General features: G+C 41.8%; 1 long non-coding RNA gene across 8 annotated transcripts in view; it reads left to right on the top strand.

The window, feature by feature from the left end:
- Nucleotides 1-26,584, top strand: part of LOC118017896 — a 59,984-nt gene that overhangs the window by 26,830 nt on the left and 6,570 nt on the right. For 4 of the 8 annotated variants that reach the window (XR_004681268.1, XR_004681273.1, XR_004681271.1 and 1 more), the window contains 3 exons: nt 3,211-3,461; nt 10,103-10,211; nt 11,655-13,474. This is a non-coding gene — a long non-coding RNA (uncharacterized LOC118017896). Of the gene's footprint in view, nt 1-3,210; nt 3,462-10,102; nt 10,212-11,654; nt 13,475-20,604; nt 21,168-26,584 lie in introns of those variants that run through there. The other 4 variants (XR_004681270.1, XR_004681274.1, XR_004681272.1 and 1 more) reach the window with 4 other exon arrangements.

The following is a 26,584-nucleotide window of genomic DNA, read 5'->3' as shown; positions in this document are numbered from 1 at the left end:
CAATTAAAATTAAGATGGATTTATTAGTATTGTGACTATTATTGATTAAAATGGTAATGATAAATAAGGAGAAATCTTAAGAACAACAGGGAATTGGTAATATTTCTTCAAAGTAATCATTTTGCTGTGACTACCCAATTATTAGTACATTTAATGTGTTATTCAGTGCAATTAATTACCCACTTTGCTTCTGGGAAGGCACTAGGAAGAAATTGCTTTCTGCCTGGAGTAGTGGTTGCTTGGGAGAGAGACCGGGAAAAGCCCTGGCTTGCTAGAGCTTCTGTGATGAAGACCATGCTCTTTGGGCACGTGGGTCCCAGCGGCTCTGATAGAAGCTGCCAGGGCCCTTGGGGAAGAAGAGACAAAAACAGAGACCAGGTTCTCAGTCTCACGGTCAGTTGCTTTTGTAGCTGCGGGAGGTGGAGATGAGCAGAAGGGGGAGGGGCACGGTGAATCGGATCAGTTCACCTGGCTTGAGTCTTGACAGGGTCACCTGGTTTTGGAACCTGAGTTTACCCCCAGCACCTCCCAGAGGTTCATTTTTTCACCTGTAAAATGAGAATGACACAGCTTGTCTGCAAAGATGTGTATGTGAAGGGGATCCGTCTGTCGGTGGAGCAGATTTGCCTGCGCAGTGACCCAGGACGTCCTCAGGCTCAGTCTGACTTGTGGATTTGCTTCTGGTTCCTGTGAACCACCTGTGGGCGCTGTGTCTTGCAGGCTGCTCTGGGTCCTTGATACCTTAGTGCAAGGTGAATGTGGAGGGTCTCGCACTTGGCCTCCGGCTCCACTCCACGCCATAGCCCGTGACTTGGCTTATGCGGTCCCTGCCTCTCCTTGCCAGGAAGAATGCAGATGAGTGAGATGATAGAACGTTAATTGTTGGACACTTTTACAAAGCTCTTGCCTATTCATTTTCTATTTGTCTGTACAGCCATCCTACGAAGTAAAATAGGTTTTATTAGCCTCATTTAAAAAACAAGGACACTGAGGTCTAGAGAGGGAGAGTGACTTGCTTAAGGTCATAGAACTAAGTGGTACCTTGGGGACTTGAACCCAAATTCTCTGACACCAAGAACCATGCACCCCTGCCTCTTTAGCCTTCCTACAATATTGCCACATTTCCTTATCCCTGGAGTCCTCTGGCCCCCAACCCTCCCCAAGGCCAAGGTTTTATCATATTGTTTCATGAAGCTAATTGCTAGTTTTTACATAAAGGCTTTATTTTATGAGCTCCAAATTGCCTAAATTAGATTTTATTAAGCTCACACGTATGATTTTCCTTGTTTTTATTAAAATTAAGTTCACTCATTTGCCATTTGCAAAGGAGTTTGAAATTAGGATCACTTTGTATCCACGGAAACACAGGGAGAATCTTATATGTGATCAGACTTTTACCCGCAGAATGGTAAAAAAAAAAAAAAAGGCAGCTGGTAATTAGGTGCGTAATTCATAGGCAAGCTCCTGGAGCACAATGGGTCTGCTCTTCTGCTTTGTGGCTGACAGTTTACGATAGCTTTTTCTGGCATGGCTATGTGGAAGTGGAGTAGGGGTGGCGGTGGGTGGGTAGGATGGGGAGGTGAGAGGAGCTGGTATCAGTCCCAGCTCTGCCCCTCGCTCATTCTGTGGCTTTGGGAAAGCCGGATCTCTTGTTTTGGGTCTCAGTTTCCCCATCTATAAAATGGGGAATTAGAGGAGTTAGGCCTAGAAAAAATTTTCATCCTTTGTCTCAAATTCTGATTACTGGTAGCAAGTGGCCATAATGCTGTGATGGGAAGGGTTTTAATGCCATACCTGGACTCAGCAGAAAAATGCATTTGATTAACTGACTCATTCAGCAACTATTAGTTGAGCGACTACTAAGTACTGGGGACTCTTCTAGTCACGAGGGATAAGTGAACACATCAGAAGAGGCTTCAGTTTTCAGGAAAGAGCAACAATAACAGCTACAAAAACAGACAAATAAGTTAAATTTTAAAAATGATGATATTACGCAAGACAAATCAGAGAAAGTGATGCTATGTTAGATTGGGGATGGGAGGGGTCAGCAAAAACCTCTGTGAAAAAGTAATCTTTGGGGCGCCTGGGTGGCTCAGTCGTTAAGTGTCTGCCTTTGGCTCGGTCATGATCCCAGGGTCCTGGATCGAGCCCCGCATCGGGCTCCCTGCTCCGCGGGAAGCCTGCTTCTCCCTCTCCCACTCCTCCTGCTTGTGTTCCCTCTCTCGCTGTCTCTCTCTGTCAAATAAATAAATAAAATCTTAAAAAAAAAAAGTAATCTTTGAGCCGAGACCTGAATGACAAAAGAGGTCCAGTCACGGGGAGATCTGGTTGCAGCAAATGTTCAGGGCACAGGCAGGATGGAAGTGGGCACATCCAAGGAACAGAGACAAGGCCAGGGTGGCAGGTGAGATGGAGGTGGGCTCAGCGTGGGAGACAGTGGCTGGATGGTGATTGATTAGTTATGTCTGCTATTGGCATGGGAGGGAAGAGTGTTGCTAATGTGTGCTTCCTACTTCGCAATCCCTGGTCCAAATGATCCCAGCAATGGTATTCCAGGAATCTGCTGGCAAAAACTCCTTCCTGGGACAGGGTGTGGCTCCACTTGGGTGAATGGGGGAGGGTCCCAATTGGAAGAGGGTGACATTTGAACTGGTCTTTCAAAGATGCTCATTTCCATACCAGGGGGTGACATGCCCCTCTCCATGGCATCCAGTTTTGTCTTGTGTGTCTGGAATGTACTTCTTTAGCGACTTAGGCAAGATACAGCCTGGTTTAGATCAGGAGGGTTATGACTATCCGTGGAGGCAGAGAAACTGGGCCTGAACCCATGCTCTGCTATTCATTAACCATGTGACTCAGCCCTTGGCTTTAATTTTTCTGAGCCACAGTTCCCTCGTCTTTAAAATGGAACACTAATAACATTTACCTCTCAGAGACTGTGAGAATGAAAAGATAAACTAGCACACAGGGATTTATAAAACGTGATACCAGCATTTTAACATTTATAATTTATGTATTAGTTATACTTATACTAGGAAATAGTATTAGGTTTTACGAATTGTTACTCTCCTTAGGAGGCCTCCTGACACCCACCCCTCAGAAGAATTGGGTGTTTTTCCTTGAGTGTCAATGGTCACAGCTCTTATGGAAAGTAATTAGCAGTATGTGGTCTGCAGTGGCCTAAAAAAATGTTTGTCTCTTTTTGTCCAGGAATTCTACTTCTTAGAAGTTAACAAAAAGAACAAAGTGGACTTTGGCTTCTGGCTCTGATGGAGGAGCTTGAAACAGTCTGCTGCTCCTGCTAAGGACTAGAAACGCTGAACAGGATACAAAAGAAAAGTTGTGGATATTCACTGAATGGAATAATATGTAGCAATGGAAACGAATGAAGGATTGCAACGAGCAGAAACATGCATGAATCTCACAAACATAATGCTAGGCAAAAAGGAACCAGATTCAAGGTCTGTACAATTTTATATTTGAATTTTATATAAAATTTATTTTGATATAAAATTATATGTATTATATATAAAATATAAAATTCAATATAAAATTCAAGACAGCGAATTTTATATATGTTCAAATATAAATTTATATGTAGATGATATATAAATATATATCTAAGATATAAATATGCATAAGATGTATGAGTACAAAAATATACGTAAACAGGGGTGCCTGGGTGGCTCCGTCATTAAGCGTCTGCCTTCGGCTCGGTTCATGATCCCATGGTCCTGGGATTGAGCCCCACATCGGGCTCCCTGATCCGTGGGAGGACTGCTTCTCCCTCTCCCACTCCCCCTGCTTGTGTTTCTGCTCTTGCTATGTCTCTCTCTGTCAAATAAATAAATAAATAAAATCTTAAAAAATATATATAAGTAAACATACAAATATAATATACATTTATATTTATACAACAGAAATAAGCAAATATATAAATATATAATGTTTTATATACTATATAAACACAGTATATAAATACGGTATTATACAAATATTTGCATTTATATAAATTCAATCTCTTGGTGTTGAGGGTTAGGATAATGTTATGCGGGGGAGGTGTTGTGATGGGATGTGGGGTATAAGAGGAGCGGGGGTTCTGGTAATCTTCTATGTCTTGATGTGGGTGGTGGTTCTATGGGGTAGTCACTTTGTGAAAAGTCATTAAACTGTACACTTTTGATTTATGCATTTTTCTATATGTATGGTTCACTTTAATGAGGAAAAAGTTTAAGTAAATAAAACAAGAAATAATTGGGCACATAAATAAAGATGATTTATTGCAGCACCACATATAATGGTGAAAATAGAAATAATAGAGCAGTCCAAAATGGGAAATACTTCTTTAAAAATGTGGTAATGATACTGTCTTTAAAATGGTGTTTTCCAAGAATTTTTAACCATGTGAGAGAATTTTGATGTTCCGCTGTCAATGGAGTGAAGTACTATGAACGCTGGGTGCAGAATGGAGCCTGGCTTATGACTGAAAACCTTCTCAGCTCTGGAGGATGGAGGGGGGTGGGAGAGGCCGAACGTGGGGTGAATCCCCTTCTGCTCGGCATCTGCTTTTCCCACATTCAAGGGCAGGTAAACAGATCTCATTTCCTGACTTGTTCTTCCTTGTTCTTGTCTTGAAAAGCCCCCTCATCTCTTAGCAACTCCTTTGGAATCTCCAGAGTCTTGGGAACCCCGGGCAGGGGGACTGTCCACCCCTTCAGGGTCACTTCCCTTCCTCAGCGGGGCTCGCACCATCTCAGCCGTCTGGTCTGGATAGCTCCCAGAGGACCCTGAGACTCAGTCCAGATGCAAGGCACAAGGAAGAAGGGACACGTTTTCCTACCTGCCCCCTAGTTTACAAAACTGGTCCTGCCCACAGAGTCAGGAGTGCTGCATGTCATTAGTCAAGGTTGTCTTAGCAAATCTCTCCACTTCTCTCACCATTTTGCTGCCCACCTTACCCCACGCCAGTCGTTTTGGATTTAGGATGGCTGCCCCCTTAATTACACAAAGAGCTGGGAGGGGCTTTGCCATCATCACGTGCAAGAGCCTGATTATATTCCCATGCAAGCTGCCTTCTGCCCCCATCTTCCTCCCTAAACAATGGGAGTGGGGTGGGGGGGACGTGTTCCAAATTTTCTACAATGGGTTTTTATTACTTTTATTGTAAAAATTTTTAAATAATGTTCTTTATCTCTGTGAGTGCTCCAGAGCAGTGCTTCTCAGATGTTAACGTGCTTTGCCTAGAAATCACCTGGGAGCTTGTTCGTGCAGGTTGTGATTCATTAGGGCTGGGGTGGGGTCGGGGGGGCGGTTGGCGGTGGGGGAGATGCTGCATCTCTAGGGGATGCTGCTGATCGACACCCAGCTCTGAAGAACAAAGTGATAGAGGATAGCTGTGGCCTGTCTCCTTGCTTTTCATCGCCCCCCGACCCCCATGTTTCACAGGTCTTCACATTTTGCTGAACATTTAGTGTAATGAATGACGGTTCAGTAAGAAGTTTCCAAGAAAGTTGGAATCTATGCACATACCTGGGCTAACCAAAGCACTTGCAGGTTAGTCCTTTAGAGGACAAGTTCTCAGATTTGAGCTCCCTTACTCCCCAAGCAGATAGAGCATGGTGAACTCACAGAAAGGGACTTAGATAAAAGTCAAGAGGCCAGGGCTTTAACCCCAGGTATGCCAGTGACTCAGTTTCCCCCAGTTCAGTATAAAGTGTTGGTGAAGAATGATTTTCATGATCCTGTGAAAGGGTTGTCATGAAGTCAGGGAGCGCTCAGTCACCGAGTCCTCACCGGAGGCTCGAGGGCCACTTACTGGGGTGTCATAAAGGGTGTCACAGAGGGGAAGGTGGTGGAGAGACCTGGAATATCCTGATTATAGTGAGTCTCAACTAGCCTTTACTTTCCAGTTCCATTTCAAATAAAGTCTGTATTATGTCTTCTTGGAAAGATGGATAGGAAAATATTGAAGCTGCATTTGTGAACTATTTCTTTTACTATTCAAAATTGCAGAATCAAGCAGTGCTAGGTTGGAAAGGTTGCTTAAAGACCCCGCATCCTACTGCTCCTGTGAGGCACCCTGTAGGAGCCCTAGAGCTCTGGCGGGAGGGGGCTCCCGGGTCCAAGGGGACCAGAGCTTCTGTGATGCACTCCAGAGCCTCCGGGGGAGCTGGCTCTGGTTGTGTGGACTGCAGACACCTCCAGGGACAGGAGGTGACTCCAGGCAGCCTTCCCATCACTAGGTGGGTCTGATTGTTCATGAATTCTCTCAGGTGAGCAGAAATCTTGACTCCCTGTGGCCATCACCCATGACCCAAGGTCTAACGCTGGTGCTTTCAAACTCCCCTGATGACAAGTATCACTTGGGAGGCTTATTTAAAATTCAACCCAACTCCAACCCATGCAAAGCAGATTCCCAGGCCCTTCTGGAGATTCTGATTCAATGGGGCTTGGAAATTTTTTGTTTCAATAGCCATACTTCCTTCCTTCAGGCCTATGAAATCAGTGAGGGAGGCATTTGGATACAAAAACTCATTCCTCTGATGCAAGGAGAAAAATCCATTACTGAAAGTGGCACATATAGGCTGACTTCTTTATTTGATATTTATCATATGAGCTGGTAGGTGATATGTTGTTTTCATCTGAACTTAAATATGAGATATATATATATATATATATTTCTTCTAAATGTTTTAAATGCCTCCTTCTCTGTGATTGTGAGAAAGATAAATGAGGCTGTTTTAAGGCAGATAAAATTGAACAAAGGATTGACAAAGAAAATATTAAAATATAAAAATAACCCACTAATATAGTTGTGATTAGTAGTAGCAAAATTGAAGTCAATGTCCAATATTCAGGTTAGTTGATTAACTTTGTTTGTCAGACCTAAGAAGAACAACAAAGATGCCCATCTTTGGTCCTGCAATGCAGCACTTTCATTCCTAGAGTTTTAAAGAAAATCATTCAATAGTAGATAAAGGAGCTTATGCACCAAGATGCTCATCGAAGCATTATTTGTAATTCAGATAAAAGTATGAACAAATCCAATGTCCAACAATAAAATATTAAGCAAATTGAGATATAACCATGAATGAAATATTATATAGCTATTGGAGTGATTAGAAAATCTGTATATCAACATGCATCTGTATGCTGATGACATTCAGTATAGTTTAGCAGAATAAGAATTTGGTCCATTTATACTTTTTTTTTGGTCTATGGCTGAGTATTAGAAGAGGACATGGGAAAAGCACACTTCAGTTAAATAATTATTTGCTAAATAAATTTATATTTAAAATAGTGTCATTGGGACGCCTGGCTGACTCAGTCAGTTAAGCGACTGACTCTTGGTTTCAGCTTGGGTCATGCTCTCAGGGTTGTGAGATCTGGTCCCGTGTAGGGCTCCGTGTTTAGCACAGAGTCTGCTTGGGAATCTCTCTCCCTCTGCCCCTTCCCCCATCCTCTCTCTCACTCTCTGTAAAATAAATAAATAAATCTTAAAAAAGGACAGTGCCATTAATATAATATTGTGACAATAAAGCCAATGGACAACTCCATTTAGAAGAAGTAGAGGGTAAGGGCTTGATAAATATCCATTGAGACCAAGGACCCTACCATCTTTGAGGTGTTGGGGGAGGGCCTTTAGGGTCAGCCGGTTCAACTTGCCAAGCTCTGTAAGGATTTTTATTTTAGTCACATTGACAAATGACGCTCTGTACGCTCCTTGACTTCTACAACTGGTAAGCAGCCCAAGAAGTTTTCCTCAAAGTTCGCGTCTACCTTTGGGAGAGATCCAACGTTTGGGGGGGAGGTGGTGCGGGGAGAGGCAGATGCTCAAAAGAGCAACTAGGAAAAGCCAGACTTCCCATCTCAAATTTTGTTTTTTTCAGACGAAAATTCTTTTGTTCGGAACAGATTGGCACCAACGTCTCAAAATTTGCATCGGAGAACAAAGCTTCATGTTTGAGTAACAACAATGAGGATAGCACAGCTTGTGTCTCAAAGGTCCCTCCTGCCCCCACTCCCACCGCTCAGATTCTCTATTTCTGGTCGGCCAGGGGCAGAGAAGCCCAATGAGTCAGATGGGGAATGACCTACTGAGGCGAGGGCCTCTGGAATAAAAGATGAACCCCAGGGCTAGGAGCCCAAGAGAGCTGCTCTGGGGGCTGGTGTAGGGGCCTCGGTTTCCCTCCATTTCTGGGGCAAGGACAATGCTCCTGAGCATTAAATTTACCAGGTTCGATCCTGAATAAATGAGGTAGTACTGATTATTTTGGAATGAGCTGGACTGACGTAGAAAGAGCACATATTTTAGAGTCAGAAAACCTATATGCAGTCTTTGCTGTCTCTTAATTAGCGATAAGATTTTGGGCAATCACATTGCCTTTCTGGGCCTCAGTTTCCTAACTCATGAAATGGGAAAAAAAAAACCCTGTCTTGTACAACTCACAGTTAGTGTAAAGATACTTTGAATAATAAATTGGAAGTACTTGATAACTGCAAAATATTATGCCTGCTAATTATTTTAATAACGGTTACAGTGACATTGCAATTCTGAATTTTATTTTGGGGTCTTAAGTATTGATTCCCACAGGCTCGTGATTATTTAAGGGCTGATTTATGAGCTGCCATGTATTGAGGTTGTGGTATAAATTAAATTTTTTTTCCATCTGTGCTTGTGCGACTGGGGCTGCAGGTGGGGGTGGTAAGCCAGGCAGTCAAAGTATCTGAGGAAGGAGCCTGCCCTGAGAAAGCCGGACCAGACACCTTAGTCCTTGCTTATTCAAAATCCCTGAGTTATATATAAAGAGGATATGCAAGCCAATGTCATAATGATAGGAAGGCATCTTGAAGTCCCTTGCGAGAGTGATGAATGATGGTGTCCGAGATGGCTCAGATCGGGAGCTGACCATGCAAGGGATTGTCCATTGACCAGTGACACGGAAGCAGAGCCACCCAGCACCAGGGGGGATACACAGTGACCAAAAGATGGGCACCTTCCATCTGAGCCCTCTCCACACTATTTGTACCCCTTTGTGGGGTACGAATAGTCTGAATTTCAAGGTCAGGGACCCTAAACCCCGAGAGATGAGAATCAGCAATTCATTGCCCCTCTTCCCTTTTGTCCCATCCTCCCACCACACAGTAATAGTGATGATGCCTAATGCATGTTTCCAGACATTACTCAAATGATATAATAATTCAATTTTTTTTATTTTGGTAGAAGAACCAAATGACAGATGTGATATATAAGAAGAGTGGAGCTCACCTTTCCCCACTCCTCCCCACCCCTGGAGGAAGTGTGGTATACACTCTTCTCCCCTCTTGATGCATTTACACTTGTGTGGGTATTAATCACGTATCATTTTGCTGCTTGCTTTTTCCACTAAGTAATATATTTTGGAGATCTTCCTGTTGCCATATCTCTAATGCACTCTGCTTTCTGAGCAATGGATATTCTACCATAATTTACTTACCTATTCCCCTCCCTATTAATAGTGAGTTAGCTTTTTAGTTTTTTGCTACTGTACACAATCCCATGATGGGCATTCTTGGATCCATGTACATGAATTTGAACAATGAGTTGTGTGGGGCACACAAACAACTACTTTTTTTTTTTTTTTTGGAAAGAGCCCTCTGATCTTCATATTCGTTGTTATTGCTGTTCATTCTGTAGAGTGATAATAACACCTATTTCACGGGGTTACTGTGGGGATTAAATGAAAAGGAATATATGAAGACCCAGTTTAGCATTTTTCACAGAAGTGGGTATTTAATAATGATACCTATTAATATTATATTTGTATGAAAAGGATTGGCAAGCCATGATTTAGAACATTCTCTTTCCAATTTCCCATCATCGAAATAATCACACTTCTCACATCCTCACTGGCAGATTTCATAGCTAGTGCATTCAGGAAAAGTTATTTATTTGAATAACAAATTCTTTGCCCATTCCTCAAACTGCACATTGGAGCAGGGGTTATGAGAGGTGGGCAGCATGGTGTGGATGGCAGAAAGGGGGTGATGGTGGTCATAGAGCTAACACGGGTGGGACAATTGCTGTGTTCCAGGCACGACCTCATTCGTCCTCTTCTTACAGATAAGAAAGGAGAAGCCCAGAGAGGCTAGGTAACTTGTCCAAGGCCGCATACCATCAGAGGCAGAGGCCAGATCTGAGTCAGCAGCCTGACGTCAGCATCTTCATTCGGGTTAGTGTTAAAATTGGGTATAGCAGCTCTTCGCTTGCAGCTCACACAACGATGGGAGAATCCCAGGCCTCCGGTGTGTTGCTTTTCATGGTATAGGTCACTTGCTCACAGTATGAGCTTGACCAGTCCTTTTTTGAATGAATGAAGAATCAATGAATAAATGTATAAACAAATGTAGTCTTCCTCTGAAGGCCCCTGTGAACAAGACCATACACTTACAAGAGCGTAAGAGTGTGCTGTGAACAAGACTACAAGGGACCCCAAAGAGAACCATGCCATTCACTTTCAGCCCAGAACTCTATGTAATGATCACTCTTTTTTTTTTTTTAAGATTTATTTATTTATTTGAGAGAGCGAGAATGAGAGAGAGAGAGAGTACATGAGAGGGGGGAGGGTTAGAGGGAGAAGCAGGCTCCTTGCTGAGCAGGGAGCCCAATGCGGGACTCGATCCGGGGACTCCAGGATCATGACCTGAGCTGAAGGCAGTCGCTCAACCAACTGAGCCACCAAGGCGCCCATAATGATCACTCTTAGCATCTATTCTTGGCATAGGTTTTCTCCCATTAATTATACTAATACATGTGGCAGGCTGGCTAGCTGCTCACCAGACCTAGACTGTATTTCCCAGCTTCTTCCCCAACAAAGTGTGCTATGACACGGATTCTTGCCAATGGGATAGGACTGGAATGATGGGTACCACTTTCTGGCTGCGGCAGTTGAGAGGTAGGTGTGTGCCTTCTCCCTCCTTCCATTTTCCTCATCTGCTGGCTGCAGGCAGGGCATTTGGAAGCCCCAGAGGGCGAGGACAGAGCCACAATGTAGAAGGGGCCCAGGGCCCCGGAAGACTGCTCGCCAACCAGCAACACCTGTGTTGGATGTTCACATGAGCCACACGACGTTTACTGTGTTAGGCCACTGAAATTTGGGGATTTATTATAGCTCTGAGCATAATTTTACTCAAGACCCTGATTCCTTCTGAATTATCGAATCTCCTCATAGAGTTTTAGGTATACAGGTTGGTTCGTCTTGTTGGTATCTTGTGAAAGCATAAATAATTAATTAAAAGCAGAGGCCAAAGAAGGATGCCCCAGAAGTTCCTTCTCTCTGTCTAATGAAGGTCCAGAAATAGTCCTTACAATTTACAAGGCAGTTTTCCCTAATCATCTAACCCTCGTCAGTTAGTGGTGTATTTGTTATTAAACAGAGGAGGAGATCAAAGTCCAGTTAAAGCGTTTCCCTCAGGTCACCCAGATGGCAGCTCAGGGGCAGCATGGGGACTCCAGCCTCCTCTGTCTGTCTGTCCGTGCATCCTCTCCTCTTTTGTCACAATGCAGTAATAAATGTGCAGTTCTCCGGGGGTGAGTCCCCTTTCAAAATACGGTGGGAAAGATGGTTCTGACAAGCGCCTTGTCCTTTCCTTCTTTACACCTTTGTCTCTGCCAGGGTTTCTTTGGGATGGCGTGCCCAAAGCTCGTGATTAGAAACAGCTGCAGAAACAAGAGGAAAACATCTTCTAAAAATAAGTAGCACCTTGGAACACAGTGTGCCAGGACTTGTAGGACGTGGATGGGGATGTGCGATCTGGAGAGGCCACAAGGAGGGCACTGGTTCTTACACACAAGGTGACTGTTTCTCTTGTCCGCCGCTCCTGGGAGCCCCCACGAACTGGATCTTGAGACAGGGGCCAGAAAAGCTGGACTCCTCCTTCCACTCGGGAATGCGAAGACTTCCTTCAGGACTTCGGACGGCTTTTAAGGTAGAGCCAAATTAGCCCACGGAGATCATGTTAGTCAATTATATGGTTGGTTCAGAATTATTTAATGATACAGGAAAATGCTCACCAGGAAAAAAAAAATTAGGTCATGGAATAATATGGTGCAAAAGGGTCTAATCAAGAATTTAAAATTTTATACAGCCACACACACATTTGGCAAAAAAGACTGAAAGAGAAGGCACCTAAGTGTAGCAGGAGTTATTTCTGGATGATGAGAGATCAAAGTTGAAATATATTTATTTTTTAAATTCCTTTCTGTCATTTTTAATTTTTGTAAAATAAACATACACTATTTTCATAATCAGAAAAAAATGTTTAAGACAGAAGTAGAGGTTGGTTTTTCCTGAATTGATTTAATTTTAAGGTTTTTGCTCATTTTCAAATTATAGCTTTGTTGGGAGACAAAATTAAATAAGCTACAGAAATTTTGCCAAAAATAACAAATCACTATTAATGTTATAAATTGTATAATAAGTTATCAGATTCAAATTGAAAGCCAGCATAACAGGTTATTCATATAATACTCCACTTTAAATGTTTCCATTTATTTTGAATTGCTTAGCCTGCTTCATAGGGTTCAGATAACATAGAAGCTGTTTCATTTTGTCGTTGTTGGGGTTTTGGTTTGGTTTGGTTTACCTAAAAAATTGTACAAACAAACAAATCCAACCCTCCACAGAGAAAATTAAAAAGCAAACCAGATGACCAAACACAGGCAGGTACTTTTGACAGAAAGTTAAGAATCACATTTTCTAAAGTGTTATTTACAAGAAAATAATCAAGTTCTTACTACAGGCAAGTGAACAAAGGCCATAAGTGTATTTTGCTCAATAAAAATATAACGAATGAAATAACAAATGGATGCTAACCCTGACTAGCGAGCGAAGCAGTCACAATACACACAACTGTGAGAAGCCCCAAATTCTGACAAGAATAGTTGGGAAGCTGGTCAACTTCTGACGGCCTTCCTGGAATCTCCCTAGAGATACCCATCGAGAGACATCTCTACCACTGAGACCCTTTCTTTTAGTTGTCTCCACTGGCAAAGTCGGCTGTGCAGATAACTCAACAGAAGCGAAGGCTAAAGGAAGACAAAAACGAATTCCAGTATTTTCTCTGAGTGTAAGGAAAAAAGATCTGAAAAAACCCAATGCTCGACCTAATAGGAATGGAAGGAAATTTTGGCACTCCAACTTAATGGAATACAAGGTAATGATTATAATCACAATTATGAGGACCACATCAAACTGTGAGATAGATTTATTATAAAATACCAAATGTAGAAGAATATGCAATCTTATCTCTGCTCTACTGCCGTGATTTCAGTGTAAAATCATGTGCCTGTGACCGGGGATGGAAAGGAAGAGAGAATGAAAGCAGTTGCATCTTGGTGAGGTCATAAATGACCTTCCTCCTTGCTTAAACATTTAAAAAATATATATTGTTTTGAATGTGTGTTTTATTTTTATTTTATTTCTTTTTTAATTAAAGATTTTATTTGTTTATTTGACACAGAAAGAGAGAGAGAGAGAGAGAGTGAGCATGAGCAGGGGCAGAGGGCAGAGGGAGAAGCAGGATCCCTGCTGAGCAGGGATCCTGATGCAGGGCTCGATCCCAGGACCCTGAGATCGTGACTTGAGCAGAAGGCAGTCGCTTAACCAACTGGGCCACCCAGATGCCCCTGAATGTGTGTTTTAGTGAAAAGAAAGAAGATTTATATTTCTCCTCATCTCCATAAATAAAGGAAAGTCTTCTAAATGTGAGATCCTGTGCAATTTGAGTTGATTTAATTCTGGTTTAGAAATAAAAAAAATGATTAAAAAATGACTGTAATTGGTTAATTAAACAAATATTTGTTGAGCTTCTTATTTGTTTTCTATGGCCTGGGTAAGAAATCACTACAAACTGAGTGGCTTAAAACAACACCTGTGTATTGTTTTATGGTGCTGTAGGTCAAGGGTCAGACATGGGTCTCACTGGGCTAAGATCAAGGTGTTGGCAGAGCTGTGTCCTTCTGGACTCTCCAGGGGAGAATCTGTTTCCTTGCCTTTTCCAGTGTCGAGGGGCTGCCTGCATTTCTCGGCTCGTAGCCCCTTCCTCCATTTTCAAAGCCAACTATGGCAGGTTGAGTCACATTACATCACTCCCACCCTCTCTTCTGCCTCTCTTTCTACTCTTAAGCCTCTCCTTCTACTCTTAAGCACTCAAGTGATTAGACTGGGCACACCAGGATAATCTCCCTATCTCCAGGCCAGCTGATTGGAACCTGAATTGTATCTGAAACCTCAATTCTCTTTTGCCAAGTGAGGTAACCTATGAATTGTTATTCTGCCTGCTGTAAGGTCCTACTTAGTTCGAGAGGAGGTGCTGGCAGATACTGGGGAAATGGGGACAGGGTCCGAAAATGAGGTTCATGGTTAGGAGTTGAGAGTGGCCATGTAGGGGAAGACTCACAATACGGTGTGGGCAGTGATGAGGGTCGTGGTAAATGAGCATGCAGACAGTTGAGAGGGGGGCATCGTTAGCTGGGGTCTTGAGGGAGGTTCGCGATGGACTGGCATTATTAGGCTTGGGACTGGGCTTTGGAGTATAAGTAAGATTTGGGTACAAAAAGAGGGCAAAAAAAGCCAATGGTATTTCAAGTAATCGATATTAAATCAAAGCCAATGAAATAGCCATTTTCGTACAGGAAACATAGTCAAATATTGACTCTCCAAGTCAACTTCATGCATCAAAGCAAAAGGCACAGAGGCAAAAGACAGCAGTTAAGTGTCGTCGGAAAAGCTCGGGCGGCCTCTTCTACCTCCTTTCTCACTAACTTGGTCAGAACTTCCAGTCTGCTGGTTTGTTTTATCAGCTGTCCATACTCTTATTTTTCCTTACACAGCTTCCAATTATGTAGTTCCCTTCCGAGAAAATAGCCTCTTCTCAATTTTTTTTTTAAAAGATTTTATTTATTTATTTGACAGAGAGAGACACAGTGAGAGAGGGAACACAAGCAGGGGGAGTGGGAGAGGGAGAGGGAGAGGCAGGCTTCCCGCTGAGCAGGGAGTCCGATGCAGGGCTCAATCTCAGGACCCCGGGATCATGACCTGAGCCGAAGGCAGACGCTTAACAACTGAACCACCCAGGCGCCCCCTCTTCGCAATTTTTTATGGCTTACAAAGCTTTATGCTTTGAGCAGAACAAGTTCTGCTGTTTTGATTGGACCAGCTGGAGCTGAAGGCTGCCTGACAGAGAAACTCCTACTTGGAGGCTGATCATCCAGCCCCCTCGGATGGTGCCTGCTTAGGAAAACTGAACAGGAGAGACCCAAAGAAAGCAGACACTGTAGGGGAGAGGGACTAGGGGGTGGGGGAGGGAGGGAGGCTGAGAGTTGTTCTTGCAGTGTCCTTCCAATATGTTTACATTATCAAAGGTTTCCTGAGTGTGTATCTGTGTCTTGAAGTCAATGAAAATAGTGTTTGGCATGTTTTATGGAGGAATCATGTGGACTCACCAAACCTCTGAGTCTGTTGTGCCTGCAGGTTATTTTGGTTATTAAGATTTCCAAATTGATTTGATTATTTGTGAGCTGGAGACAGTCCTTCTGGGAGCCAAGTGCTTCTGTTTTACACCTTATCACATGTAGCTCTTATTTAATGATTTTCAGATAATTACCCATAGAATTTTCTTCTTCCAAGTCCTGGATAGACTCAGTATCATATCATATCATATCATATCATATCATATCATATCATATCATAATCAATCTATCATATCATATCATCATATCATAACATGTCATATCACTTTATTGGTCTGGATTCACAAAGGTGAGGATGTTCCTGAACTCCCATGTCTAAAATCCAGAGAACATAGCAACTACTGGATGGTGGTATTGCCATGGATTCAGCCTCAATAATCAGCTCACTATGGCAAAAGTGGAATGATAGGGTTAGAATGAATTACAAGCCTCTGCATTCACATTTGTCGGTTTTTTTTTCCTTTCCAAAAATAGAACGCTGTTAAAATTCAAAGCAGAGGAGGAGTCATGAGGGCCGCTAAGTTACAAGGCAGGCAAACCCTTAAAGAAAGAAAATAGTAGACTAGTTAATAAATTAATTCAGGAAAGAAAAAAAGGGTGACTAAATGAAAGAAGACACCTCCAGATGGTATTATTAGTAATTACTGTGATAAGATGGAATAAAATGGAAGCGGACAGGAAGGATAGAGAAAAGAAATGGTTCACAAAGTGTGTCTCAGAAATTTAGAAACAGGAAGATTTTGGATCAACCCTTTTTTATAATCACAAGCTTCAAGGAATTGTAAAAAGGACATTAGAAACAATAACCAGCAAACTGGAAATTATTACCAGCCAACAGGAAGAAAAATTAGGTTCACAGAAAAGAGGGTAAAGACAGCCAGCACCAAGAAATTCCATAGCAGGGCTTTTTAACACAAGAGAGAGCCTTGAGGATTGGCAGAGGAGGGATGTTCCCCAAGGTATAGGTAAACTTGAAGGAAGTGAAAGAGGAAATAGAAAGAAAACAAAGAAAAATTCTTGTAATACGGTTCCCAAAGAACTATGGTAGAAACAACTCAAGAACAGCTGGAAAAAGAAACCCCAGATAATTAGTGGCCAAAAATTCCTGAAGTCCGTGTGGAAAGAAAAGATCTTAACAACATATGGAAGAAGAAAAATGTCATCCTGTACAGCTCAATATAATCAAAATATGCCATAGTTAGCAACAGCCATTCCCGGAGAAAGCAAATGTATGGTTCCTGGTAATACACCAACCCAAATAAGAACCCAGCCCCAGGGCTGGTTTCTAGCCAAAATATGTCGTCACATTTAAAGAGATTTTCACACATCCAGAATGTCCACAAAAATTGATCAATCTTGGTGCTGAAAGAAAACGTTCAGAGCTCAGAAAAACTTGTTATTCTCTTATTCCAGGTGGGGTTAAGACAAGGACTGTCCTAGGTAGGGTCATCTACCATCCTGGGTTGGCTGGGACCAGAAAGTTTCTAGAGATGTAGGACTTTGCATGCTCAAGCCAAGATGGCCATGAGCAAACGGGGATGGTGGGTTCCCCCAGCACTAGTTTCTTCCAAGTGACAACGCAGGGAAGCTGGTTGGGCTCAAATGGTCTATAAAATTATGATAGAGAATTCTCTAAACTCTTCTAGTACTGCAGTTTCAAATTTGTTGTTTTCTCCTGCCTTCTAGGAAAATGTTCCTAAAATATTCAGCATTTGGTGGTTCATTCACTCATCCAGTTAAATATTGATCGTGTGCTTTTTCATGCCTTGGGCTGGGTGTGTAGTTACAATGACAAACATGCTCCTGCCTTCATGGGGCTCAGAGGCAAAGTGGAGAGCAGGGTATGAGAGAAACAAACACAACTATGCATATAATTGGAAATGTGATAGATGGTCTGAGGGAGAAGAACAGGGTGATATGCTTGAGAATGCCATAGAACATGTAATTTCCACCTGAGAAGTGGAGTTCTAGTTAGAAAAGCCTGTCTGAGGAAGTGGTATGGAAGCAGAGACCTGAAGGATAGGAGAAGAGAGGAGCCAGAGGGGGAACCAGGCTGCACTGCAGGAAATGAGTGTGTGGAGATGGCAGGTAAAATGTTCCAGGCAGAGGCAGAACATGCAAAGGACCTGAGGTAGGAAGGAGCCTGGGGGGTTGAAGGAGTTGAGAGAAGGCTAGCGTCTCTCTTCCCTTAAGGGGAAAGAGAAATGTTTTACCCTTCAGCTGGAAGAGTCAGGAGTACTGGGAGTGATGGTGGTAACAGTGGTCCAGCAGAGTTGGTGGGGCGGGGGGCGGGGGTGAGGGGGGAGAGACACAAGAAACAAAGGCCAAAGATCAGTAGATAGTGACTTTTTTGCCTGAACTCTTCTTATTACATCTAAAGAAATCAATATAACTGCCCTGGGGTCTCTCTGATGAACACACAGTATAAAAAGCTTTGGGACACAGATGGAAGCAGAAGCTCTGAAACAGAGCTGAAAATAAGAAATGACAGAGACTTAGGAGGATGAGTTGTGAAGGATAAAACCCTACTTAATCTGAGATTTGCAAAAAACGAGGAAAAAAAATACAAAGGCCATTTCTAGCTATGCTAAGCGCCAGAAGAAGGGGGGTATTAAAATATGAGCAATAGTTTGGCTAGTAGATGGTCTCATGCCAAGAAGACCCAAAAATGCCTAAATACTGCTTCACGGTCACCTTAAGAGGCCCCCAAAGGAGAGATACCTGAGGGACTCTGACATAGGAAAGCAGTGTATTCTTGTGGAGGTTTTTTTTTTTTTTTTTTTTTTTTAAAGCATAAATGAATCCATAACCTGTTAATTACTCAGGATAAACCTGTAGGGAGGATTTTTCTATGCTTCTAAGCTCCATCTTCGGACCTATTGAAGGTTCTAAGTAAAATCCCTGTGAAAATGTTGAAAATGTGTTTTACAGTTTTGAAGTTGAAACAAAAGTGGGAGTCCTGTCTGAAATACTGGATTACAGAAATTCAGAATCACATTGACGGGCTGGGAGGAAGACCTACTACAAGGATGGGATTCAGAGATGATGGAAGGAGCCTGTGCTACAAAGAGGGGCCGGAAGAGGCTTCTCTGTGCAGGAGTCCAGGCTTGGGCTGGCCGGGGGCTGCCCTGGGCTAGAGGGGCAGCCAAGGGATGGGCGCAGAGGCGGTGTGGCCTCTGCCTGGGAGACTTCCTCCATGCAGTCCTCCAGCAGTGGCTCCTCTCCGCGGGGCTCCTGCGTGCGCTCCCTGCTGGTGCAAGTCCAGGGGCTTCGGCACATGCGCTACGCCAGGGGCTTGTCCTGTTCTCTTTTGCTTCCAGGAGGTGCCACACAAGGTTCCATAAAACAGTGATGAAAAACTTTCTTTCTACAGTTAACCGAATCTCTGGATGCCTACATGCCAAATAGCACAGGGAAACATTGAAAGGAAATGCAAGTTCCTAATCAGAAAAATTTCAGAAATGATTTTAAGCCCGAGGAAGTCAACACATGGTGTGGACTTTCAAATATAATTTGAATGGTGATGTGACCTGAAACTCTGAATTTTTATCCCAATTCTTGCCATAAAATTTCCACTAGGTTTTTTTATTTTATATGCTTGAAAGAAATGCCGAAAGGTTTTATACGGCAAGAGCGAATACACAGAAAGCCACTAATGAAGTCAAAGATCAGAGAGGGTGAGTTCAGTCAAATTGTCAGCATTATTGAAAAGCAGGCTGGGTCACATGGTGCTAACATTAAATAGAGCAGAGCACATAGACTTTGGAGTTAGAAAGACCTGAGTTTGAATCACACTCTGTCCCTTAGCGTCTGGGTTGGGGTTGTCATATGATAAAGGGGTTGGTGATAGTTATTTGAGGAGGATTAAAGGAGATGATGAATGCAGACCATTTAGTACAGGGTCAGGCATATAACAAATACTCAAATTTATTATTGCTATAATTTTAGGATGCATGAAATCATGTTGAGAATCCTCACTATCAACTGATTAAAAAAATCACTTTAATAAAAGACCCAACAGGCAACCAAGCCATTAAATTCACAGGCCTGGTAAATATCTCAAGATGCCGGCCAATGAAGTAGCATCTCATCAAATCATCTTTGTAAGTCCAGAGACAATTTCAACATCAAGCCAAAGTGTGTTATGGACTGAATGTTTGTGTCCACCCCCGGCCCCGTGCCTATGTTGAAACCCTAACCCCCAATGTGATAGTATTGGGAGAGTTTCCACCCTCATGAATGGGAATAGTGCCCTTATAAGAAGAGACGGGACATGGCTTGCTTCCCTCTCTGCTCTCTGCCAGGTGAGGATATAATGAGAAGACAGCCATCGGCAAACTAGGAAGTGGGTCCTCACCAGATACCAGATCTGCTGGCACCTTGATCTCGGACTTCCCAGCCTCCACAACTGTGAGAAGTAAATGTTGTTTAAGCCACCCGGGTCTGTGGTAATTTCTTATAGTAGCCTGAACTAAGACATTAAGACAGTAGGAATCTAAAAAATAAGAAGACAACAATACTGGCCCAGTTGCTTAGAGGTGATACATTTATGCGGTATTTAAGTATGTAAGAAACAACACTAGATAATATCACCTACTTAGAATATGCAAAGCTAGAATGTCTCTGCCAAAAGGCAGACAACGATGAGGTTTTAATGAAAAGAACAAATGGGATAAGATGACAACAAGGAAAAAGAAAAAGCTAATAATAGATTAAGAATTAATCTCAAAAAAGATGATGTTCACATAAAAATAAGCTAAAAAATGCATACTATTTTCACAACCAGAGAAATTGAAATAATTTATTAAAAATATCAATAGCATCTAAAATCCCCCATGCCAGCAGAAGACATGCATAGAAGTATTGACAAGATTGTACTATTGAGAGATTTTTTTTAAAGCAATTAAAAAGTAGTAATAATAAACGCAAAAACAATATAGCTGATAAGAACAGCAATCTCGAACATGTGGAAATAGGTCAGAAAGGAACCCAGATACAGAGAGACCAGATATAATACAGCACAGGTATCCATTTCTTTTTCTGTTTTGCTTTTTACATGTACCCATTTCCTAAGAGATACTTTTGTTTTGTAGGAATTCTGAATCCAGGAATTCAAGACAGAAATATAAAACCAAGAAATAGGATAACATTTACATCAAGTTGGGTGGTGGTCTCTTTAGATACATGACTTAATAAATTGCAGGCATTTTATTTTTTTGTTTGTTTTCTTTTGTTTTAAAGACTACAAGACAATGACATAGGAATCTCAATATAAAATCTATATTGAGAGATTCACCTAAAATCTATGTTGAGAGATTTATTCACCTTTCCATCTGAAATCTGAAAGCTCTCCAGTGAATGCAGAAGAAAGTTTAAACTCTGAGGCTCAGTGCTCGTCTCTGGCTAAGAGCAGATGCCCTGAATCAGGCTGCTTGGATTGAACTCCAGGCTCCATCACTGATGGCTGCTAGTTGTGAGAACTGGGAGAAGTTACTCTTTAATCCTTAGTTGATTCATCTGTGACGTGAGGACCACCGTGTGTGATGGCAGTGTTTGGTGCATGGTGAACACATACAGTAACTGCCAGTAACACACGGTCCTCTCCCTACATGTTCAGTCTTCTCTTCCTGCATCCTTCTTTTATTTTATTTTATTTTTTTTAAGATTTTATTTATTTATTCATGAGAGACAGAGAGAGAGAGAGGCAGAGGGAGAAGCAGGCTCCCCGTGGAGCAGGGAGCCCGATGCGGGACTCGATCCCAGGACCCTGGGATCATGACCTGAGCCGAAGGCAGACGTTTAACCATCTGAGCCACCCAGGCGCCCTTATTTTTTTTTTAAGATTTTATTTATTTATTTGAGAGGATGGGGGGCAGAGGGAGGGAGAGAATCTCCAGCAGACCCCATGCTGAGCACAGAGCCAGATATGGGGCTCAATTGCACAACCGTGAGATCATGACCTGAGCCGAAATCAAGAGTCAGACACTCAACCGACTGAGCCACCCAGGCGCCCCTCTTCCTGTATCCTTCTTCCGGAAGAAGAGCCGTTCCCTGAAGACACCCCATCATCTCCTGTCTCTGTCTTTAATCTGATGTTTTTATTATTTATTTATTTATTTTTAAAGATTTTATTTATTTATTTGAGAGAGAGAGAATGAGGAGAGACAGAGAGCATGAGAGGGAGGAAGGTCAGAGGGAGAAGCAGACTCCCTGCCGAGCAGGGAGCCCGATGCGGGACTCGATCCCGGGACTCCAGGATCATGACCTGAGCTGAAGGCAGTCGCTTAACCAACTGAGCCACCCAGGTGCCCTTTAATCTGATGTTTTTAAAGGAAACTCAGGCTTGTTAGGATCCCAAATACAGTTAAGTATCAAAACCTGGATTTGAACTCAACTTTGTTGGATAGCTGACTCCTGCTTTGGGCCACTTTTACTCTCCATCTTATGCTCGCTTCCACTTTGATGGATAAGCTTGCATCAGAGCAATCCCTGTCCAAGAAAAACTAGGGGAAGATAATCTGCTTAAAGTTGTTGATGAGCTACCCAGAAACCAGGATTTAGAGTGTCAAGATCCTTGAAAGAAGACTCATTGAGATGAGCCTGCCATTCTGCGTTGCTTTTTCTCTTGAAGCATTTGCTGCTTCACCAGAAGAATGAGGCTCGTGGAAGCCTATCCCACATTCATGGATTAGGAGACTCAATATTATCACTTCCCCCCAAATTAGTTTATAGATTATTATAAGCCTAATCAAAATGTCAGCAGATGTGTGTGTGTGTGCTTGTGTGTGTGTGTGTGGAAATTAACAAGCTGCTTCCAAAATTTGTATGATGACACAGAGCACAGAAAATACCTAAGAATACCTAAGGCAATCTTGAAGAATGAAATTGGAAGATTTACATTTCCAGCTAAAGCTATAGTAATTACAAGAGTGTAATATTGGTAAAAGATATATAAACAATCCAGTAGTATAGAACAGAAAATCAAGATACTGACCAACACTTGTCCAGTTATCTGATTGATGACAAAGAGGACACTGGGTACAATAATAAAAAACTTACTTCAATAAATGGCTCTGGGTCAACAGGATATTCATATGGAAGAAATTTGAATCTTTTCACCCACTTCACACCTTATGCAAAAATCACCTCCAAGTGGATTATAGCTACAAATGTGACAGTTAAAATTATAAAGCTTCTAGAACTATGACATAGAAGATTATATTAATGACTTTGGAGTAGACAAAGAGTTCTTTTTTAAAAAAAAAAAGATTTTACTTATTTGTGAGAGAGAGAGAGCGTGAGAGAGAGAGCACGAGTGGAGGGAGAGGCAGAGGGAGAAGCAGACTCCCTGCTGAGCAGGGAGCCCGATGCGGGGCTCGATCCCAGGACCCTGGGATCATGACCTGAGCCGAAGGCAGCCACTTAACTGACTGAGCCACCCAGGTGCCCCAAGAGTTCTTAAATATTAGGGTGGAAGCAGCACTAAACAAAAAGGAAAACATTAGAAAATTGGACGATATGAAAACTAAGAACTTCTGTTCATCAAATATACTATTAAGAAAGTGAAAAGCAAACCACCAAATGGGAGAAGTCATTTGCAATACATATATTGACAAGAAACTTGTGTCCAGAATATAAAAGCAACATGCATAGGCAATCAGAAAAAGAGACAATTCAATGTTTTAAAAATGCAAGAAACCAAAAAAAAAAAAAAAAAAAAAAAAAGCAAGAAACCTTGAACAGAACTTCAAAAAAGAAGATAAGCAAATGGCCCGTAAGAATATGAAAAAAGGCTCAGGATCATTAGTTATCATGAAAGTGGAAATTAAAATTAAAGAGCGCTAACACTGCACACTCACTAGAATGGCTAAACCTAAAAGGGTGATAATATCACATGATGGAGAGGATGTGGAGCAAATGGAACTCTCACACACAGCTGGTAAAGGTGTAAATTGGAGGTCGAGCCATTGAAATTATTAATATTCAGCTTTGACCTGCAAAAACTATAATTTCTTAGGGTTCAAGCAAATACAACCACTTTGGAAAACTGCTTATCAGCAATTACTAAAGCTGAATATACACATAGCTTGTGACCCAGTGGCAGTTTCCCTCTTAGGTATAAATCCAACAAAAATCTGGGGCACCTGGGTGGCTCAGTCATTAAGTGTCTGCCTTTGGCTCAGGTCATGATCCCAGGGTCCTGGGATCGAGCCCCGCATCGGGCTCTCTGCTCTGCGGGAAGCCTGCTTCTCCCTCTCCCACTCCCCCTGCTTGTGTTCCCTCTCTCGCTATGTCTCTCTCTGTCAAATAAATAAAATCTTAAAAAAAAAAAAAAAATCCAACAAAAATGTGTTCATGTGGGCATCGGAAAACACGATCAGGAATGTTCACAGCAACATTGTAGTAGTCAAAACCCGTAAACCATTCAAATATCCATCATCAGTTGAACAACAACAACAAAATAGAGAATTTGTGACATTGATTCACTGGAACACTCTTCAACAATGAAAATGAATAAACTATAGCTATGGGTGACAACAGAGATGAATAAAACATGCATAATATTGAGTGAAAGAAACCAGATGCAAAAGAATGCATATTGTATAAAGTTCAAAAACAGGCAAAACTAATCTATGGTGATAGAAAACAGAATAGTGGTTACCTTTGGGAAAGAGGCATTAATGATTAGGAGGGGCCCAAGGAGGGGTTCTGGGGTGCTAGTCATGGTCCATTTCCTGACCTGTGTAGATGTGAAAATCCATCCAACTGTACGCTTGTGCTTTGTGCATTTAAAAAATGTACACATACTTAAATTAGTTAATTAATATTATTTAATTACAGATCAGGGCTGACAGAGAGCCTAGATAAGTCTGTAACCCCAGAACAGTGGGGTGGGGAAGGGTGCTCCAGTTGTTGTCAGGGACTCTGGGAGAAAATGGCCCTGTAGGTATTTTGAGCCCCACGGGTCCACTACAGTAGAGTAGATGTGAAGGTGGTGTGTTCAGGCAAAGAAGACTGGAGGAAGCAGTTCACTGCCCCTTCCAGTTCTTCATGCCTGCATGTCCATTGGAGGAAAGGACCATGTTTCCCTGAGCTCCAGTGGGGGACTCAGAGCTGCCCGAAAGGCCGTGTTACTTCCTATTCTTACTCACATCCTGCATTCTACCTGCTCATGGTGGACACTAAAAACTAAAACCTCTAAAAACAACAACGACAACAACAAAAAACTGAGCCCTCTAAGTTTTGGCTCTTTTGAACCCATACATTTTTCTTCTCCACCCAAAACTTTGTTTTTGAAAATGATATTCCTGATTCTCACAGTTGTTAGATCCTAATTTGGAAGTTAAAGGTTAAACTAACATCTTTTCTGTTCGCCTTCCAGCTTTAACAATCCTTATTCTCCTCAAGGCAATGGCCCCCCGGTTGAAACGGACAAATCTGATGTACAAGGATGTGGGGAAAAGCAAAGCACATTAAAGTGCTTTAAAATGTGTTGGCATGTTAACTTTCATTTTCATTCTATAATAAGCAATGATAAAATAAAATATAAAATATATCTTTTAAATAGCTATTTTGGAATGTCAACAAGGCAACATAAAAAGGTGACAGTGAGGAGTATGGTGTCCAGAACAAGGAAAATGATCTACTGATGTTTTGTTGCTTTGTGGCCAGATTTTGGGTTCACACTTTAAGTGCACCATTTATAATCCTGAGTATGTTCAGGTACAGACAAAGAATAGATGGGTACTATATTACTCTGTTCAGGCTGCTATAACAAAAGTACCATTGACTGGGTGGCTTAAACAACAGATATTTATTTCTCATAGTTCCGGAAGCTGGGAAGTCCAAGATCAACATTCTGGCAGATTTGGTGTCTTGTGAGGACCAGTTTCCTGCTTCGTAGATGGCTGTCTTCTCACATAGCAGAAGGGGGTCTCTTTTATTATGGTAGTAATCCCATTCATGAGCCTCCACTCTCATGACCTAATTACCTCCTAGACCACACCTCCAAATACCATCACGTTAGAGGTTAGGGTTTTAACATATGAATTTTCGTGGGACACAAACATTCAGTCCATAACAGGTGCTGACACCACAATGTGTGGGGTATGGTTGAAAAAGCTGTGTGTTCTAGCAAAATAAACAAACAAACAAACAAAAAACTCAAAACCAACACAACCCAAAACCTCAGGAGAACATATCAGTTGACTTCAAATATCTACAAGGTTGTGCCTTCTCAGTATTTTTAATTACACTTGCACATGTGTTTTGGGTTATATTACCTCATGCACATTTTTGGATAAGGATGGATGGTAATACATTCCCAAGCAAATACAATTCAGTTCTTTATGTTGATCAGATTGACCTGTTCAGCATACTCCTTTAAGTAAAAATTTGTATTTCTCATTTTCAAATAAAATTTCAAATCCAGTAAAAGCAGAGGCTCATTTTATGAAGGCAACTATACGTGTATTGCTGAAGAACAGATTACAAAAGCTTGTTTGCTTCTTTAAATGACTTTCCATAATAGCTGTTTTCTGCCCAGCACAGCACAGAAAATGCATCCTTAGAATTTAATATATAGAATTGGAGACCATTCACTGTCCATATTTGCTTCAATCAACTTCGGAAAACAAAATATCCACATTGAATTTTTTTGATGAAGTTGCAAAATGAATTGGGATAAACAAAACAACAATAAAAGTCTATGAAAATGTGCATTTATATGATAAAAATAAAACCTTTATCTATCTGAATCATGGAAAAAAGGATTATAGTTCTTTTATATGGAAATAATCTCCCTCTTGCAGAAAGAGATGTATATTGGTTACTTGCATTTTTCTGGCTAGTGTTTTCGCTCATGAAATTGATGAGGTATAGGTCAAATTCTCTGAGTGATCACAAATTCAAGGACCATAGAATAGTAGGAGAGAGACCAACTTTGGTGCATGCTCAGCTGAAGTGATTAAAACTTAAAACATCTTTGGCTTCACAGGCTTTGCACAAGAAAGTTACATGAATCTCCATTTAGCTACTTACATAGCATCCACCCTGATGCCCAGTTACTTGAAG

This window comes from Mirounga leonina, unplaced genomic scaffold (genome assembly GCF_011800145.1).
Source record: "Mirounga leonina isolate KUSES-001 unplaced genomic scaffold, KU_Mleo_1.0 Mir_170, whole genome shotgun sequence".
NCBI classification, from domain to species: domain Eukaryota; kingdom Metazoa; phylum Chordata; class Mammalia; order Carnivora; family Phocidae; genus Mirounga; species Mirounga leonina.
The sequence above is the reverse complement of the archived record's forward strand: the minus strand, read 5'-3'. Positions and strand labels throughout refer to the sequence as shown.